This window comes from Gossypium raimondii, chromosome 3 (assembly GCF_025698545.1).
Source record: "Gossypium raimondii isolate GPD5lz chromosome 3, ASM2569854v1, whole genome shotgun sequence".
NCBI lineage: Eukaryota > Viridiplantae > Streptophyta > Magnoliopsida > Malvales > Malvaceae > Gossypium > Gossypium raimondii.
This window is the reverse complement of record NC_068567.1, coordinates 39,638,915-39,659,267: the sequence shown is the minus strand read 5'-3', so window position 1 is coordinate 39,659,267 and position 20,353 is coordinate 39,638,915. Positions and strand designations below refer to the sequence as shown.

At 33.9% G+C, this 20,353-nt stretch overlaps 1 non-coding gene and 1 pseudogene across 1 annotated transcript; both read left to right on the top strand.

The window, feature by feature from the left end:
- The first annotated feature begins 3,269 nt into the window (after positions 1–3,269).
- Positions 3,270–20,123, top strand: LOC105795870 (uncharacterized; annotated as a pseudogene).
- LOC128040040 (small nucleolar RNA R71) lies at positions 16,585–16,691 on the top strand. Its single transcript, XR_008194700.1, has one exon. It is a non-coding gene; the product is annotated as a small nucleolar RNA R71 (small nucleolar RNA).
- Positions 20,124–20,353: the final 230 nt, after the last annotated feature.

Here is a 20,353-nt window from a genome sequence, read left to right as displayed (position 1 = left end):
ATCCACGATGACTCACAAAGAATCTTTCTTAGTGGGCATTAAAGGTAACCCAAGGAAGTCCATAGTCATATGTTTCCATTTTCATAAGGGAATCTTAACGGGTTGAAGTAAACCAAAAGGAAACTGGTGCTCAGCCTTAACTTGTTAGCACATCAAACACCAAGAAACAAAATTTGTCACCTCCCATTTCAAACCAGGCCACCAGTATAATTCACGAAGATCCCGATACAACTTATTTCCATCAAAATGCGTAGCTTAAGGGCTACTATGCGCTTCCTTTAGAATGGACTGGCTCAAATTAGAATCATTAAGTGCATAAATAGTCTTCAGAAACACAAAACCCCGTTACTGTTTAGCCCAAAATCAGACGTAATACTATCTTCTACTTGACGAAAATGCTGAACTAAAGAATCATTCCCCAACTATTATCCTAGATCTAATCAATCCAAGTCAGCTTAACTTGCAACTCGGCTAACAAACTCCCATCATCAAACAGACTTAGGCGAGCAAAAGTCACCCTCAGATTAGTCATTGCTCTATGACTAAGAGCATCGACCACCACATTGGTCTTACCGGGGTGATACTCAATAGTACAGTCGTAATCCTTAAACAACTCAATCCATCTACATTGCCTAAGGTTCAACTCTTTTTGGGTAAGGAGATACTTGAGGCTCTTGTGATTGGTGTAAATGATATACCACTCACCATATAGATAGTGCCTCCAAATCTTTAAGGTGAAAACAATTACAGCTAACTCAAGATCGTGTATAGGATAGTTGCCCTCGTGTGACTTAAGCTTTCGGGACACATAAGCCACTACCTTACAGTCTTACATCAGAACACAACCCAAACTGACATGAGATGCATTCCTGTGAACCATTAATTCCTTATCGGATTTAGGCTAAACCAGAACAGGAGCTTGAGTCAAGACATATTTGAACTTCTCAAAGCTCGATTGATGTTCATCAATCTAGACAAATGGGGAGTTCTTACACAATAGCTTAGTTAGAGGAGCTGTAATTAATGAGAACCCCTCGACAAATCTCTGATAATAACTCGCAAGTCCAAGAAAACTGTGTTTCCACTCAAGCACAGCCTCAATTTTTTAGGATCAACTCGGATCCCCTCTGCAGATACTACATGCCCTAGAAAAGTCACCTCTTTCAACCAGAATTCACATTTTCTCAACTTAGCGTAGAGTTGTTTCTCTCGGAGTATTTAAAGAACTACTTTAAGATACTCATCATGATCAACTTTAGTCTTAGAGTATACTAGAATGTCATCGATGAAGACCACGATGAACTGATCTAAGTATGGCTAAAAAACTCGGTTCATAAGATCCATAAATGTAGCTGGGGCATTCGTCAAACCAAATGGATGACTAGAAACTTGTAGTGCTCACAACGAGTCCTAAAAGAAGTCTTATGAACGTCAACCTCCTTAACCTTAAGGTGTGGTACCTAGAACGAAGATCTATCTTGGAAAAAAATAGAAACCCCATGAAACTGATCAAACAAATTATCGATCCTCGAAAGTGAGTACTTATTCTTCCCCGTTAACTTATTCAACTAATGGTAGTCGATACACATCTTTATAGTACCATCCTTATTGTTTACAAATGAACCCTCAATCAATGAGTTCCTGAAGTTGAGCTTTTAACTCCATAAGCTCTTTCGGTGCCATACGGTAAGGAGCAATAGACATTAGAGTTGTACCCGCTAAAAGCTTGATATCGAACTTGACCTCCCGATCCAGAGGCAAACCTGATAACTCATCTGGAAAAACATCTGAAAACTCCTTAACCATTCGAATGTCCCCAACAGACAAACCCACAGAAGCTGAGTCATTCATAAAAGCTAGATATGCTTCACACTCTTTACGAACCAGTTTCTCGGCCACAAGAGTGAAGATCACATTTTATAAGTAATCCCGATGCTCGCTGATCATAACCACCTCCACTTCATTCTGAAATCTTAGAACTATCCTCTTAGTAGCACAATCCAAACTGACCCGATGCTTCACAAGCCAGTCCATTTCCAAAATCAGATCGAATTCTCCAAATGGTAACTCTATTAGATTAGCCAGAAACACAACCCCTTAAATCTCCAATGGTATGTTCCTATATGAACACGAACTGATTGACCCAATGGACTAAGTACAGTAATCTCCCCAGAAGTGCTTTCAACAGAAATCCCCAAGCTTATAGAAACAGAGCTAGCTACATAAGAATGTGTTGACCCTATACCTATCAATGCAAAAAAAGTAGTATGAATAAAGAACGTGCAGGTAATAACATCAGGGGCATCTCTATCCTCATGACACCTAGTAGCATAAACCAATGCAAGCTACATCGCCTCAATTTGAGTAGCACCTTTGCTCGGTGCTCTCTAACCTTTGCACATACCATTACCACCCTGGTTGTACCACGTCCCCTAGGCGACTGCTAAACTGCCTGCTGAGGTTGTACAAATCTCAGAGTTGGAGCTTGCATCTGATCAGAACACTATGGGTAATCCTTGATACGGTGCTACATCGACCCACATCGTAAATCGATCCTAACCTCCTCCAACATTCACTCGGATGACATCTACCACAATCCTTACATGGTTGAGCCACGGTAGGTGCAACTGGAACCTCAACTCTTGAAGGCCCATCAGACTTAGCCCATTTCTTAGGCCTTTGAATAAAACTAGAGGGCTCCAAATCCCTCTTATTCTTACCTCTCACGTTTCCTATTTTCGCGCTCAACGCATTTAACCTCCTCATTGATATTCGTCTTTTCCACCAAGATGGCAAATCCTACTCCCTCTAAGGAGTTATCAGAACCCTCAGATTATCTCTTAATCATTCTTCAAAGTGAATACACTTCTCATACTTAGTTGACACTATTCTATGATCATAATGAATCAGTCTCAGAAATTCGACCTTATATTCGGCCACAGTTTTTTCTCCCTAGGTAAGGTTCATAAACTTGTGCCTAGGAGCATCTAATAACTTGCTCCCACATATTTACACTAGAAGGCACTCTTAAACTGATCCCAAGTAATTTGATCGAACTGAGTACCCTCATCAATCGTTAACCACCATTGATACGCCTCATTGCGAAGTAGAAATATTGCAACCTTTAATTTATGCTCGGGGGAGTAGTCGATGTCATTCATAATTCTCTCTGTGGCCTCCAACCAATACTTGGCCATAGTCGATGCGACTCTAGTGATGCCCTTAAACAACTCAGAGTCATTAGATCAGAGTTGTTCAGTTACCGACCCATGGCTTCCAGAACCAGAATAGGGCCTAGTGACCCTCTCCAAAACTCTATGCATGGCCTGAAACAATGCGTCATCCCTAACCAAGCGACTTTAAGACCTAGTCTCAACAGTAAGTGTAGCCGGTGACTCACTCGTATCTAGATTGGGCATCTTACCCATCAAGGATGACTCAGCTCGAGTCCCTCAATGGCGCTCGCAGCGCCCACGAGTACCATGTCCACGTGATCCACGAGTACTTATTGTATTTATAGATTATTTACATTATGAAGTTTTATGTATCAATTTTAATATTTATTAGCCGATATTTTATGCTTCAAATAATTATTAGAAGAATTTTCAGAAATCTCAGAAATGTTTCAGTCTCTAAATATCTTAATATGGTTTTAATCGTTTTAGAGTTTTCTAAACTAAAGTATTTGTTAAGTCAGAAGTACTTACAGGATCAACACCGGAGACTCGATATTTCACAAAATTCTTTTTCAGATTCATGTAGAAATAAACTATACTCGAACAAATAGTTTTCTCAAAAATAATTTTGAACCCAAAAGTTCACAGTAAGAGTTTTACAACCCTGCTCTGATACCACTAAATGTAACACCCCAAACTCGGCCTAGACGTTATGGCCGAATCTGTAGTGATTACGAAAAATAGTTTGAAAATTTAGCTTTCCAAAATGTTGAAAATAACTTAATTTCTGCTACTAAAGAAATATCCGATTTAGAAGAAATTATTCTTAATTAGCTTTTTAGTTGAAACCATGTTCTATTACATTTTCTAAAAATCGGTTACTTTACAGTAGAAAGCCTTGGAAAGATGTATTTTTGAAAATACAGTTTGTTGATTTGAAACCCATTGTTTTGTAGAAAAATGAACATTTTCGATAAAACGTTTAAGCGTTATTATGCGAAAATGAAATAAAAATCCAAAACCAAAAACAATTAAAAAGGTCCAAACAGTCCAAAACTTACAAAACTCTCAAACCCAAATTTAAATAAATTAAATATACGAAAATATGGCTATAACCGAGCTCCCGCCGTACCGACCCGTCTAAGTCTGAGGGTTACCTGAAAGTGATAGACAAACAGAAAGTGAGTTTTCATAACTCAGTGTGTAACTTTAAAGAAAATAGAATTACAGACTTAATTTTAGATTTATTATGTAGCAGAGTAGATACAGATGTATATCTTATACATAATCAAATCATATGCAAATTTAAAATCCTACCATTATCCGCTACACACCATCTCCGACCATTTCTACACACTATATAGGGTATTAAATACCAATCCAACCCTACACACCACTTAGTGTTGGTATGACACTTTTCAGAATATTTGTAGTTCTGCTGTCAGTATAGTGGGTGAGATATCACCTCTAATAGAAACACTTCCTCCACATAATATATTCCACCCTAGAATTAGATACAATCAGAGCAGAAATCATGCATAACATTTCAAATACAAATCATATACGTATATAACATTACTACTCACAGTTTAAATTATCACATAACAGCTCAAATACACTTACAGGAATCGAAAATTGTACTAACAAATGACCAAATTTCATGTTTTATAGAATATTTAATGACACACCGACCCTATGGAAGGCCCACAGTTGATTGGGATGACGTGTAAGGCTATAGGAAAATTTTTTAAATTTTGGGTCCACACGCCCGTGTAGCCTAGACGACACAAATAGCCCGTGTGGCCCACACGACCCACACACGCCCGTGTGACCCTTACGCCCGTGCAGTCCACATGACCCAAAATACCTCAGACACACGGTCCAGCACACAGTCTATCACAAGACCTTGTGTCAGACACGACTTACCACACTACCTGTCACACGGCCGTGTGGCATCGACAGTGCTATTTTTTTGGCTTTTACCGTTCACTGATTTTCGGGTTTCTCGTCACACACTTGGGTATTTTCTGACGCCGATTCAAAACACGAGTAACCCAAGACTTAAGCATCAATTAAAACATCGATGAATAATTCCTCACACTCCAACACGAATTGACATTAACAACAACCAAGCTTTAACGAAGAAATTCAATCCACGCCTTTCAATTAAAACCTTACCTTAAAGAAAATCGCACCCTCATGAATTAACTCACAGGTGATTCGTCGAACGATCCATGCTCCTCTTGTAACAGAACAAAATACACTAGAATCACCACCCTATGTAGTACGAAACGTTCCCAACAAAAATCAAATATTAAGAACTAATGCTCTTACTACAGAAAATTGCAAATGTAGCATAAAAAAATATTTACGCTCAAACTAGAGACCCCTCACAGTGCTCAACAATTGATGGACAATAAAGAAACCTAAAGAAAAAAAATGAAAAACAAAAGAAAAAGAACCAAGAAAGGAGGGAGGAGGCGTAATAGTGGAAAAAGAAAGAACTAACGTGAAAAAAGGGCAAGTATTTGGAAAAAAGAAAATAAATTAAATAAGATGTTAATTTATTTACTATTATTAAGCCACCACTAACCCAAAACAAAACTAACTCCTAACAACCCACTTTCATCTACTTAACACTTTGTTTAGAGTTCTAAAGGAAACCCAACACCACCCATTAAATAGCCCACTAAGAAGTAACAATAAAACAAAAATTAAATTCACCTGCTCACTCTAAAATTCAAACACCCAACCTCAACCACACACTTAAGCTCCCAACCACTAGAACAAACACTTAATTATGACAGAACTCAACAAATCAAGAATTCATATCTTGTGGTGTTACAACAATCAAGATAACTCTCCAATAAATGTCTAAGTAAAAGAGTGTTAAAATACAAAATTTCAAGAGAACAAAAACCAAAGTAAACACTCACCAAAACACACACTTAATGTTTGATTACAACAACCTATAAATAGGCTCCAAAATAGTCATTTTCAATTTTAAAACGAGATATCCCACCCTTTAAATTTGAATCAAAATATCCACTACACCAAAATAGGCTTTTAGCAGCGTTTTTAGCGGCGTTTAGATAAAAAATACCTCTAAAGATCGAGCATTAGCGGCGCTTTATTAAAAACGCCACTAAAAATAAGCATTAGCAACGTTTTTCAGAAAGCACCGCAAAAAATTTAAGCCCAACGACGCTGTTTTCTGAGCTTTCGGGGGCTTTAGTGGCATTTTTTAGAAAGCGCCGCTAATGCTCAGGGCTTTAGTGGCGTTTTTAAGAAAGCGCAGCTGTAGCGGCGTTTTGGGAAAGTGCCGCTAATGCTCAAGGCTTTAGCGGCGTTTTTAGGAAAGCGCCGCTAATGCTCAGGGCTTTAGCAGCGTTTTTAAGAAAGCGCCGCTAATGCTTAGGGCTTTAGTGGCTTTTTTGAGAAAGCGCCGCGAATTCTCTATTTTTAGCGGCGTTTTCTAAAAAGCGCTGCTAATACTCAGGGATTTAAAATAATTTAAAATAGTTGTTAAAAATAGAAAATTTAAAATACTATTATTTAAAATAATTTTATAGTTTTTTGGATACATTACTGATTTTTTTAATTTATATATTAAATAATTTCTTATATTATCGTAAAAGAGATAGTATTAATTTTAAAATATTGAATTAATTATCACTATAGTTTAGGGTTTTTGGTTTAGGGTATATGGTTTAGAGTTTAAGGTTTAGGTGTTACCATTTTAAGGTTTATGGATTATGGGTTTAGGGGTTATGGTTTATGGTTTAAAGGCTGGGGTTTAAGGTTTAGAGGTTATGTGTTAAGGGTTTATGGTTTTAGGGTTTATGGTTTAGGGTTTAGATTAACTAGTATTTTCTAATTTATTTATTAATTAACTTCTTATATAATTGTAAAAGAGATAATATTAATTTGGTTCTTCAAAATTGTGTGAAGATTTGGTTCTTCAAAATCGATATAAGCTATATCCAAGGATATCCCCATCTTATCCCATCCCGGTTTAGTATTTTTTGTTCTCAGTTTAGTTTTTTTATCCAGTTTAGTTTTTTGCATGTTTTGCCTTGCCCCCGCCGTGATCAAATAATTATATATGGATTTAGGGATTATGGTTTAAGGGTTGAGATTTAAGGTTTAGGGGGTTAGGAGTTAGGGGTTAGGGGTTAAGAGTTAGGGATTTAGGGTTTAGAATTTAGGGATTCAAGGGTCGGGTTAGGGGTTAGATTAATTAGTTTTTTTAAATTTATATATTAGATATGTTCTTATATAATTGTAAAAGAGATAATAATAAATTTAATATATTAAAATTATGAGTATAGTTTATATTATTTAAGAGATATATAATAGATAGACTTTATGTATATTGACTGGCTAATTTAGGGTTTAAGGTTTATTTGAGATTTGTTAAATGATACAATTTTATACAATTAATTAATGCTTTTATATTTAAAAATATTTAATGTAAACCATTTGATATATTTGATATGGATATATAGGTAATTATTATTTTAAATAATATGAAGAGACACCTAAAAGCTTACTATAATTGTAAAATAGATAGTATTAATTAGTTTTTAATTTATATTTTAAATTTCTTATATAATTGTGAAAGAGATAGTATTAATTTTAAAATATTGAATTAATTATGATTATAGTTTATGGTTTATGGTATATGGGGTAGGGTTTAAGGTTTAAGAGTTACTATTTTAAGGTTTATGGATTATGGGTTTAGGGATTACGGTTTATGGTTTATTGTTTAAGGGTTGAGATTTAAGGTTTAAGGGTTATGTTTTATGATTTATGGTTTAGGGATAAGGGTTTAGGGTTTAGATTAATCAAGATTTTTAATTTATATATTAAATAATTTCTTATATAATTGTGAAAGAGATAATATTAATTTTAATATATTAAAATTATGATTATAGTTTAAATTATTTAAGAGATAATCGATAAACTTTATATATATTAAATGGTTTAGGATTTAAGGTTTACTTGAGATTTGTTAAATGATGAAATTTTATACAATCAATTAATGCTTTTATATTTAAAATATTTAATCAAACCATTTGATATATATTTAAATATTAGATTAAAAAACATTGATAAATAAATAAATAAAAGTAATGATTAGCTATGGATATGTAACTATCTATTTTGGATAGGACCAAATTATAACAAATAAAAATGAAATACAAAAACTAAAAATTATAATTTTATCTAATTCTTTTAAATATTACTTAAAATTTTTAAAAATATTATTTATTTAAAAGTTATATGAAAGATAAAATAATTTAATATAAAAAATTGTAAAAATGTTGAGCTTTAGCGGCATTTATGAAAAAATGCCGTAAAAGGTAAGCAATAGCGGCGTTTTTGCTGAAAACGCCACAAATATTTATTTGCAAAACGGCGCCGTTTTGTAATTATATTTTTTTAAATGAAAATCTTTCTTTTTTTTCCCCTTCTTTTTCCCAAAATCGATCCCCCCAATTCCCCCCCAATTTCCCCAAATCGACAGCCCTCTGCAGCCCATACCCGCTAATTTTGTTCTTTCTTCTTCCTGATTTTTTATTTTCTCGGTTGTGGCGGTGGTTTTATTTTTGAACGATTTCACGATTTCGCGATTTTTTATTTGGGTTTTTATTTTTCGAGAACTTTCTTTGGTTTCTCCATTAAAAATTGTTCATCTTTTTTTTTACCCTTTTCATTTGCATCGTATGCATTTGTCTGTCATCATGCACCTATTTTCCATCTTAGCTAAGACGGTAAGTTCTTATACATTTGATCTTTCTTTTTCCTCATTCGGATTTTGGTTAAATGGGAACTGTAGGAAAAAAGTAGCTGAAAGTTTTGGGTTTTGCTTGGTTGATTTTCTTTTTGTTTCACATTTTCCTACTGACCAAACAGAGGGTAAAGATAGAATGTTATTTTCCAGTATCTATGAGGATTTGCATATACAATTTCCTTAAGTATTTTTCTTCTTCTTCTTCTTCTTCTTATTTAGGGTGCGATGCGGGTTTTTTTTTTTGGGTGGAAATTTAGGTTTGAATACTGTATTTTAGATTTCTAAAGTTTCTTTTAGTAGTGTAAATCAGCAATTCATTGTGATGTTTGGATCGGGACCGGGGATGAATTTAATGTTTATGGCATGTTTGGTTGTTGAGGAAGCTAAGGAAAATGAAAAAGTAAAAAACTGGAATTTGAATTACCAGCTGTTAAAGCTATTTAGTACGTCAAAATTCTCTATCAAAAGATAAATGGACTTTGTTTCAGTTGAGGTATACTTAAAATGTCCTTTCCTTGATTAATTGCTATAGAGAATTTAATTTTCAATTAAAAAGGAAAAATGAATAGGGCGGTTTAGTTCTGTGCATTATGGATGCTTTCTCGCTTTACCTTGACATGCTATGAACATTTGATTTCTGAGCGACAAGCGATGAATGTTGTTCAGTTCAACTTATTGATGGAGATGGTTCATTCAATGATACCGGAATCGAAAGTTTTATCAAGGAAGTGAAACTTCATGAATGCGGTCTGTCATATGCCGTGGTTTCCATCATGGGACCGCAAAGCAGCGGTATGCCTTGCTATCTTTGTGACTTTCTTCTTTATATTTTCCTTTCCCTGTTACTTAGGTGTCTATTCCCATTTCATAGTAAGCTTTTAAAAAAAAATTGATACAATATTAATGAAATATATCAAATATTCAATAAATCCATTCTCATAAGAATGATAGGTGTGAAGATCCTTTTAAAGGTGCAGAACTGCAGATATTTGAAACAATTTTTTGTTCTTATTGTCACAGGGAAAGATGAAGTCAATTGGTTATACTAGCAAGATTTGGTGACCATAGGCGATAGTTATTTCCTGAAGTGAAAATTCGCTTGATTGTATTAATATTGCATGCCTTCTACATGTTGACCAGTAAAATAATGTTCTGCATTGTTCAAACAAATCAAAGACTTATTGGCTAGAAATGCTGATGTATACATTATCTTGTGTTGTGCAGAGGGAAGAAATGTTGAAGTAAACAAATCAAGGACTTATTGGCTAGAAATGCTGAAGTATACGTCTGTGGATAGCCAACCAACACCACGTAGAGTAAGCTCACTTAAATCAAGAATATTTGCTGTTGCTGCTGCAGATAAGCATACTGCCGTTGTCTCTGAGTCTGGTGAAGTTTTCACTTGGGGCTGCAACTTGGTTGCACGGAATTAAGGGAAAAAAGATCCCTTAAATAGTTGATTGTGAGAGTTGGTCATGAGAGAATGGGTCCTTAAAATCCTTAAGACCAGAGAGTTTGTGTCCACAGTTGAGTATTACATTTGAAAACTGAAAATTAAATATTCGATTGCTTTATTTTTTTTAAAAGAAAGATTGAGTTTGGATCTACGACTGCTTTATTTTTTTGAAAGAAAGAAATATGTTTATATATTTATGACCGGGAGTTCTTCTTATGACAGATGGAACACAAATGAGGCTAACCAACTTGGAGGAACTTGATTTGAGTTTTAATCTCTTTCGAAACAACACAATTTCCTTTCTCCAGGGGCTTTCAAGCCTAAAGTCTTTGACTTTGTACGCCAACCATTTGCAAGGCTCATTAGATATTGAAGGTACTAAAGCTATAATTTTCTTTATAATTGTTTCAAATTTGAATATTCACATTTCACGTTTTAGGATTTTCATCTTCACTTCAAGTCTTAGATTTACTTTTTTTCATTTTTATTTCATTAATATTTTAAGTAGGAATTAAAATTATTAACATAATGACTTTTTGAATTGGACGTGGATATGTAGGTGCAAGAGCGTTTTCAAAGTGTTGTTAGCCAACTTTTCCAGCATGTATGGATTTGTTTTGGTTGTGCATTTTAGCCTTTACCAGACTTTGGTACTCTCTTATTGCTTATCGGTTCTTATATCGGTTGTTTGTTTCGAATTTTTAGAGAATAATTCGATGTGGTGGAGCTGTTGATGACGATATGGCTAACATTATTGTAGCTCAGCTTCTCTATCTTGATGTTGTCGATCCTCAGAAGGTCTGTTTGGTTCCATGCTTTCTTTCTTTCTTTCTTTCAATAGTATACGCCATGACCTCTAATGCCATTATGAATATTATTTACTACTTTTACATTTTTGGATATTGTCGATAGGACATTGTCATGTACGTCAATTCCTGGAGGATCAGTTACAGTTGGTAATATATTCATCTAATAAGAATCTTGTCTTTGTATTTGCTCCGATTTGTGTCAAAAAGCATCATGACTTGCCTGGCTTATATGGTTTTGCATTTTGTTAGGTATGGCCATATTTGACGTTATGAGGCATATTCGGCCTGATGTCTCGACTGTGTGCGTTGGGCTTGCTGCCAGGTAATAAATTCGTTGATGTTTTTTCTGTTTGTAATGCAAAATATGCAATTATATTTTCAAGTCACAATATGGAAGACCAGAAACTTGTAGTGTTGTGGCTATGCCTTGTTTGTCTCTTAATTAAGGAATATTGATCTTAACTTTGGTCCCTAAATTATTGTACTCGATTCATTCCAATAGATATTTGATCCTTGATGAGAATATTTCTTAATATGCGTAATATGTATTTTGTATAGCCAAATTAGTTGAAGAGATTGATTGTATTTTTCGTGTTCCAATGTTTGGAAGCTGAGTATTGGATTATAGCTTGACTTGTATAAATTATATGACAAAATAATGTTTCTGGTGCATATTTTGGATCTCAAGCACTTTGGTTGAAGTGCATTCATACAATAAGATTTCAGTTTAAATCTGAATGCAATTGTTTATTATTGTTAACGGATATGTCTTGTTTTTCCATGAACAACATGGGAGCTTTTCTTCTTAGTGCGGGAACTAAAGGTATATAAATAGATTTTTGCCGTTCATAGCTCCGTTGATTGGTGTAGTTTCTCGTTCTGTCTGCTAAACTTGCATATTCCTTTGTTCTCTTCAAAACTTCAGGAAAACGATATAGTTTACCTAATTCACGGGTAATGATACATCAGTCTCTTGGTGGAGCTGAAGGAGGTCAAACTGATATTGATATTCAGGTATTATGCTTTATTTCTCAACAAGCCTTGTGTTTAAATTTTGTACTTCCTTCCTTACCCTCTGTATGAATATTAAACATGATTCTCAGGCAAATGAAATGCTGCATCATAAGGCTGACTTAAATTTAAACATTTTCCTGACACACGCTGCATTATTGTTGAAGTAAGCATGTTTTGTTTTGTTTTGTTTTTGCCATTACAACTGCTGTAGTTATGTAAAGAGAATGGGGCCTGCCAATAATAATGAGCATGTAGGCACTAAATTTGCAGTTCAAATTCGAAGCCATGCTCAAAAGTTTTTCTCTAAGTCTCATTGCTTTGAGTTCATTACAAGATTTCCTTGATTAAGTAGATGTATTATATCTTTTATTACCAAGATTTACTTAATTAAGAAAATGCATTATATTTTTTATTACCTTGCAATGTGTATAGTCATAGGCAGGTTGAACTAGTCAGTCTGTTACTCATATGTATTATTTATTTTAGTTTTGATTCTAAATTTTTATTTTTACTTTAATATTTACGACAACTTGAGTTCTAACTTTTGGATTTTAATTGTGTTATTAATTTATTATTTTAAATACTAAAACTAAATTCTTTAATTTTTATATTTAGTTTTAAAGTTAAAATTTTCATAGAAAATTTAATTTAAATAATATTTTTATTTATCCTTAAAAGTATATTTAAAGTTCAAATTTAAAAAATAGAACATAATATAATATTTATCATAAAAATAAATATTATTTGATTAAAATAAGTTTTTTAAATGTTATGTTTTTAGTGGCGTTTTTGTGAAAAGCGTCGCTAAAGGTCCTGATCTTTAGCAGCGTTTGTGGGAAAAGAGCTGCTAAAGGTCTTGATCTTTAGCGGCGTTTGCGAAAAAAGCGCCGCTAAAGGTCTTGACTTATAGCGGCGTTTGTAAAAAAAGCGCCACTAAAGGTCCTGATCTATAGCGGCGTTTGTGGAAGAAGCACCGCAAACGTTTGCGGCGTTGACAACAACGGCATTTTTTGTGGCACTTTCAAAAGCGCCGCAAATACTTTTAGCGGCGCTAAAAAGCGCCGCTAAAGGCATTAAAAAACCGCTAAAAATCTGTTTTGGTGTAGTGATCCCAATAATATCATCTCTTTTTTAATTTCAAAATGCTCTTCCGTTTGGATAAATTCTGATAAACTTTAAGTCTTTTAAAAACAAGATAGAGTCCGAGTAAGTTTTGAACCTTTCCGTTCTCTTCAAAATTATTGTCTATCGATAAGGTTTAATGCACCTTAAATCTAGTTTCTTTTTTACATAAAACATCCTGCATTTGCTACCTAATTATTACATTAATTAAAATACATAATTATATACAAGTCAAAATTCTCAACTTAGTAACTCTCGACCAAAATTTATATTCTTAGTTCCGTTAGAAATAATGACTTGTTTGAAAAGAGAATATAGTATGGACTAGCACCATTGAGCACTCACGAAGGAATGTAATTAATAAAAACAAGTAGTAGACACAACATCATCCTAGAAATGGTTTGGAACCTTGATTAGGTATAATAGAATACAAGAAATCTCAAGTAGATGTTTATTCTCCTTATAAACTTGTTGATTTTACATTCTAGATTTATGTTTAATTGCAATTGGACTTACTAATAGTTATAAAATAAGAGATAGACACAAAATTTGGGTTACGTAATTTAGAAACTTCATACGTCTGTGGGGCCTTGCCTAGAGAGTATCCACTATAAAATAACCTGTGTAAGACGTAATTTAAGTCTAATTTACTCACCAAGCTGTAACCTCACTGTTGTACATAATTTAGATCACTCTCTCTACTAAGGTTTTCCCCTTGAAAGCTTAGTTGTAAACTAGTCGACATGAACAAGTTACTTGCAATGAATTTGCACTAAAATAAGTTCTTAACATGAATCGAGTAAGTGTTCTCTCAATCTCGTATAAAAAAATAATGACAAGCCATCTCTTAAATAAACTTTCAATGTATTGTACAATTACAATCAATATTAAATTGAATTCAAGTATAACTTTTATGATGTTTCCACTATAAATACACAATAGAAGTATTGAAATATATTCACATCATATAAAGGAGAAACTCTATTTAATTTTAGTAAAAAAAAGTATTTGATTTGCTTTTCCTTCATTATTTCCTTGATTCTCACATCTAACTACTTGATTGTTTCCTTTTGGACTATCTTCTTCATAATCGGGTTAAGCCTCCTTTGTCCATCAAGTATGGCTTTCTAACCTTTCTCTAATAGAATCTTATGCATGAAAAAGGAATGACTTATTCCTCGAATGTCAACTATACTCTAACTGATCGCCTTTTTGATTTTTTCAACACTTCAATTAGCTTTTTTTCCTGGCTTCCGGTTAACTCTGCTAAAATAATCACAGGGAAAGTAGAGGAGTTACCTAGATGAACATATTTTAAATAAGAAGGTAGTACATTTAGTTCCAATTTAGGTGGTTCCTCAATTGATGCATTGGGTTAAGTGTATTCCCAAGACTCTAGCTCCAATGATTCAAATTAGGCTTATAGGACATAACCCTTTGAATTGGCTTTCACCACAGCCATATATTTCTCACATTCTTCAGTTGGTGGGTCAGACTCTAAGACGTGATCCAATAAGTCATCTACAAATTTAAGCTCCCATTTTTTAGAAACTAAGACTCCAAATCTGACATCACCAAGCACCCTTCAACCAGATCAAGGAATTTCATCACCTTAAAAACATTAAAAGTGACTTGATCATCCTGAACTTGCATTGTGAGTCTTCCTTTTTGTACATTAATTAATGTTCTCCCGATTGCTAGGAAAGGTCTCCTCTGGATGATTGGCACCTTATTGTCTGCTTAAAAATCTAAGATAATAAAATTAGCAAGAAAAAAATTTCATCCACACATACCAGAGCATCCTCGATCTTTCCTTCTGGGTGTGCTAAAGATCAATCCTCTAGTTAAAGTGTTACAGTTGTCAGTCTAACTTCATTTATACCCAAACTTTCTGAAAACAGACATGAGCATCAAGTTAATGCTCGCTCCTAGATCACATAGGGCTTTACCACAATAATATTCTTCGATCTTGCAAGGTATGGTAAAACACCCTGGATTTTTCATCTTTGAGGGTAATTTAGTCTATAAGAATGCATTGCACTCCTTCATTAATGTTATAGTCTCAAATTCTCCAAGTCTCTTCTTCTTGGATAGAATGTCATTCATGAACTTGACATAGTTCTGCATTTTTTCTAAGGCTTCTACCAATGGGATATTGATATGGAGCTTCTTGAGAACAACTAGGAACTTCTTGAACTACACCTCCTACTTCTATTGTTTAAACATTTACGAATATGGAGGTGATGGAACTTTAGCCTGAATTGGACACTTTTTCGAGGAATTGTTTCTGCAACTGGCACATGTGTTAGATTATCAAAATTGACTAAGTTAGGATTTACCTTATCGGAGTTTTCAGCATTCGACTTTTGTGTAGTGGAGTTCAATTTGCAGTTGAACTTCTTTTTTTGTCAATAGACCCATCTTTGATCTTAACCACATTAGGTTCCAAGGTCTTTCCACTTCATAACGTGACTGCCTTACAGTGTTCTTTACCCGAAACTCTTCAATTTTTGGTATCACTAAGCAAAGCTCCTTGTGGTCTGTTTTGAAGTACAATGGCTAGTTGACCCACTTTATTCTTTAAATTTCTCAAAGTAGCGTCATTCTTCGCCATATACGCCATTAACAAGTTCTCCAACCTATTGGAAGGTTCGACTTGAGGTGGTTTTTGAATTTTCTGTAAAAATTCAGACGGTTGGTTTAGTCTGGGTTGCAAGTAGGTATTACTAGGTCCAGCTCCTTGATTACTCCAAGAAATATTTGGATGGTTCTGCCATGAAGGGTTATAAAAGTTGGATTGTGGTCCTTGCCCATCTTTTGCTAATTTTGATTTTCTACATAATTAATAGACTTTGGGTTTGATGGGAAATTCTCAAACAAGTTTACATCCCCACAGTATACACAAGAAATGGTTTCAAATTGACTTGGTGGCTTGGCTGTAACATTATTAAGACCGTTAGCAGTAAAAATCTTAAGCATTGAGTTGCAAGTGAGGTGAGAGCATCCACTTCATGTACTCTTGCTACTCATAATCCGAAAGTTACTCGGTTGGTTGGCCATTGGTAGTTGCTCTTGGCAATTCTGTCTATGATTTTGTAAGCCTCGTTATATGACTTAGAAATGAGAGCAGCATTTGCTGAAGCATCTACCACCATCCTCGTGTGTGCGTTGAGACCATTATAGAATGACTCTAATTGGATGTAATAAGGAATCCCTTGGTAAGGGCATTCTCTTAATAAATCTTTAAATCTTTTCCATGCCTCATACAGAAATTCATCATCCATCTGCTAAAAAGTAGTAATCTCATTCCGCAACTTAGCATTTTTGCTAGGTGGGAAATATTTTATTTGGAGGTGTTCTGCTAGCTTTTGCCATGTAGAAACTGAACCGGGTGACAATGATTTTAACCATGCTGTAACTCTATCCCTTAGTGAGTATGGGAACAATTTCAGCCTTAGCGCATCCTCGGTTACTCTGGCCAACTTGAAGGAATCACTCACCTCCATAAAACAATCTAAGGTGAAGTATCGGGAGCATTACGGGTTATGGTGCCTCGAACTTGAGTTTAACAATGCCTAGATTAAGCTCATTGAAAATAAGCACAACATACTGTCTTATGGCTCAGTCCCTATCATCAGCAACTAGGACTGGATTTCGAGCATAAGTGGCTCCATTTCCTTAATCTTGATTTTGATCAAGATTCTGTTTGTAGCTTGTCTCTGGGCTTGTCTTTCTCATCTTTTTCGGAATGTCCGCTCGATTTCAAGGTTTACTGGGAGTAAGTCGATAATTTGATCAATTCTCATAAACACCTGAAAAGAAAATCACAAAAATTACTTAAGTTAACAATAATAAAAAAATAAAACCAAATTGCAAAAAATAATTTCACAAATAATGATTAAAATAACACTCCCCGAAAACGTCGCCAGAAACTTGTCTCGAGATAATTCAACTGATGTGCAAATATACACAATCATTGACAAGTAATAAAGTAGTGAGTAAGAGTTATTGTCTTCACAGGAACTGTTTATGCGAATCAAGTATTGCAAAATTAATTACTAAGCAAATTAGTCGGTGATGAAAATAAATTAAAGTGATGGATTTTAATTAAATTAAACTAATCTAAGTATGCTTAAAATTAAATTAAATAAAGAACGAAATAAGTATTCAAGTCTTTAAGAGAAATTACAATAACATGCATGTGTTAAAATAATTCTCCTTCCTAACTTAGAAATATTTAAACACTGCTAATGATGTTATGGAAAATCCATGGCAACCCAGTTATTTATTAATCCTATTTTAATTATGAGTACTTTGGCTTCTCTCGAAGTCTGAAGTTTAACCTATTATCTGCATATGTCTATGTCTATTATGACTTTAACGTTACCTTCTCAGGCATCGTCTAAAAATTCAACTTATCAAATTATTAAGTATAGCATAAGTCTATGTTAACAACTTAGTATTTTAAAGCAGAAAAACAAATTATGTGAGGTAATAGTAATATTTCTATCTTGAAACAATTTAATTACATGAATCTTAGGATTATGCAAGGTAATAAAGTTCTCTCGAAATATTACAAACTTTAACACAATTTTCTCAAATATAGATTAAACATGCACCATTCAGACATTGTGTCAATTAATTATAGTCCGTTAGGATTTAATAATTAACTCAATTGCATCCCTACATTTATAATGCATGAATAATATAATGTGATTAAACTGAGGAGAAGTTGTATTATAATGTCATTTTGACATGCCTCAAAGTCAATTAACACACTACAAACATCATGTAAATCGTATAACAGAATCATACACATCTAGTAAGCCAATCAATATGGTGGAAATGCCCACAGTTTCAAAGATAAGGTGACCACAACTGCCCAACCTGGTAACATGCAATGTGAGTGCATGATTCATGTTGTAGAAGAGGTGGAGTACCTATGCTGCAACTTAATACATATTTAATATGTAGAATGACACTTAACTTATGCAGGTAATATTCTAGGAATAATGGAAGCTAAAAGCCATAGTGCGAGTGTGCTAAATGTTTCCTAAAGATGAATATTTTATAATTTATTTCAACTGTCATCAGTTAAGAATTCAGGAATATTCAAGGATCCATCTATATGCTTATACATAAATGACTCATGATTGTAAAGAGTACCTGCTTAATCTAATCGAAGAGTGATTGTCTTATTGGAAAAGGGCTTGGACGCTTGAACAATCGAAAATATTTGAATTAAATCTTGGCAATAGAAGTAGTTGTTTTCATATTAAGGAGAATAAAGATTTCTGGATGAACAAAGACCAACACGATAGAGATCAACAAATTAATTCGAACAAAGATGAAAAAACAAGAACAATGAGCAAGATTCTAATTCTATTTGTAAATTTGGGGTAACCTATGGATTTTATGTGTTAAATGAATCAAATAAGCATGGATCGAAACCAATGTCATAAGACAACAAGCTTTGTAACCAAGAAAAATTTCAAGATAAATACTAGAACCTTGATAGAAAAATAAACAGAGCATAAAGCAAATTCTTTAAAACCTATATATTGATTCTTACTTGATTCAAGAATTGTTTAATGGTCAAATCTTATAGATGGAGCTTGAGCTTTTCCAACTTCTTTCTTCACCAAATATGTAAACCAATACTAGCTAACTTAACAAACTAACTTCCAAACCATTATAAACAGACTTAAGTGAACCAACTTCAACACCTTTAACAAATTGTTTACTAGCATTTAGCCATATACTTGAATAACACTAATGATGTTATAGACTTTTGAAGGTTATGAGTTTGAGAAGATTCAAGCGTGTCATGGCCTCTTTCAATTAATATAATAAAAATCGATAAGCTAAAAATATAAGAATCTAATGGTGTGATGCAATAAATGATTTCAGAATACAATGAACCTAATTTTTAATTTTTTTATTAATAATTAAAAAGAAAAAGCATTAACTTGTATAAAGTAATGGTTAGAGATTTTATCATGAATTTAGATGATACAAAATTGAAATTTTATTACTTTCTTTCCTCAACCCAATATTATATATATATAAAATAATAATTTGAAGAGTGAGATATCTACAGGTAAAATCATATAGCATTTATCATGAAAGATCAGAGCCCGTTGACCCTCCATCTCCAACAAGACAATTCAACCCCAAAACTGCTGCCCCATTTTTTAAAGAAATTTTCTATGTATCATATTTATGCTCAATCTCATGTACAAATACACATATGCTAAACGCTAGCCAAGTGGCATTTGATGAGAGTGGATTTTTCTCCCAATAAAGTAATAATGCAACATCTTTTTGCTCACATAAATTGTAAGGAGATTAAATTGTCCAAGGGGACACATGGACCTTCCATAGTGCGAGTACTTTAGTAGGAGTCTAGTAGGTTTTCTTCTATTTTCGCTTAACCCTATTGTAGTGACCCTTGATTATTTTTTTATTCTCGCCATCACTTTTAATATCTAAATTTCATGATCAAATTGATTTTAAGATTATAACCTCATCTCATACCTTATTTGGTTCGAATAACTTATAAGTTTTTAAGAATATGTAGATGAAATTTTTTATTTAAAAATATATTTATAAAAAAAGGATTGAATATAAAAGTAGTACTTAAACTTGTCCACTTCTCCCAAATTGATACTTATGATTTTTTTTGTCCCAAATTGGTATGCGAACTTTTTTTCCATCAACTAAATCGGTACCTGAGCCTAACGCCGTTAAGTTTAGGACACGTGGTAAAATAATATTGTGACATGTGGCATATGAAGACGACGACTCATCGGGCTCCGACTCCGACCATTCCCCTCCGCTGTCTCTTCCCGCCAATTCCAAACCCCAAATGGAGGAGACATTGTCATCCCCTCTCCCTCCACCTCCTGTTTCTCTCCCCCACCCTCCCAATTCCGTTGGTAATTCAAACTACAACAAATTTCCCATTATTTTCTTTTGC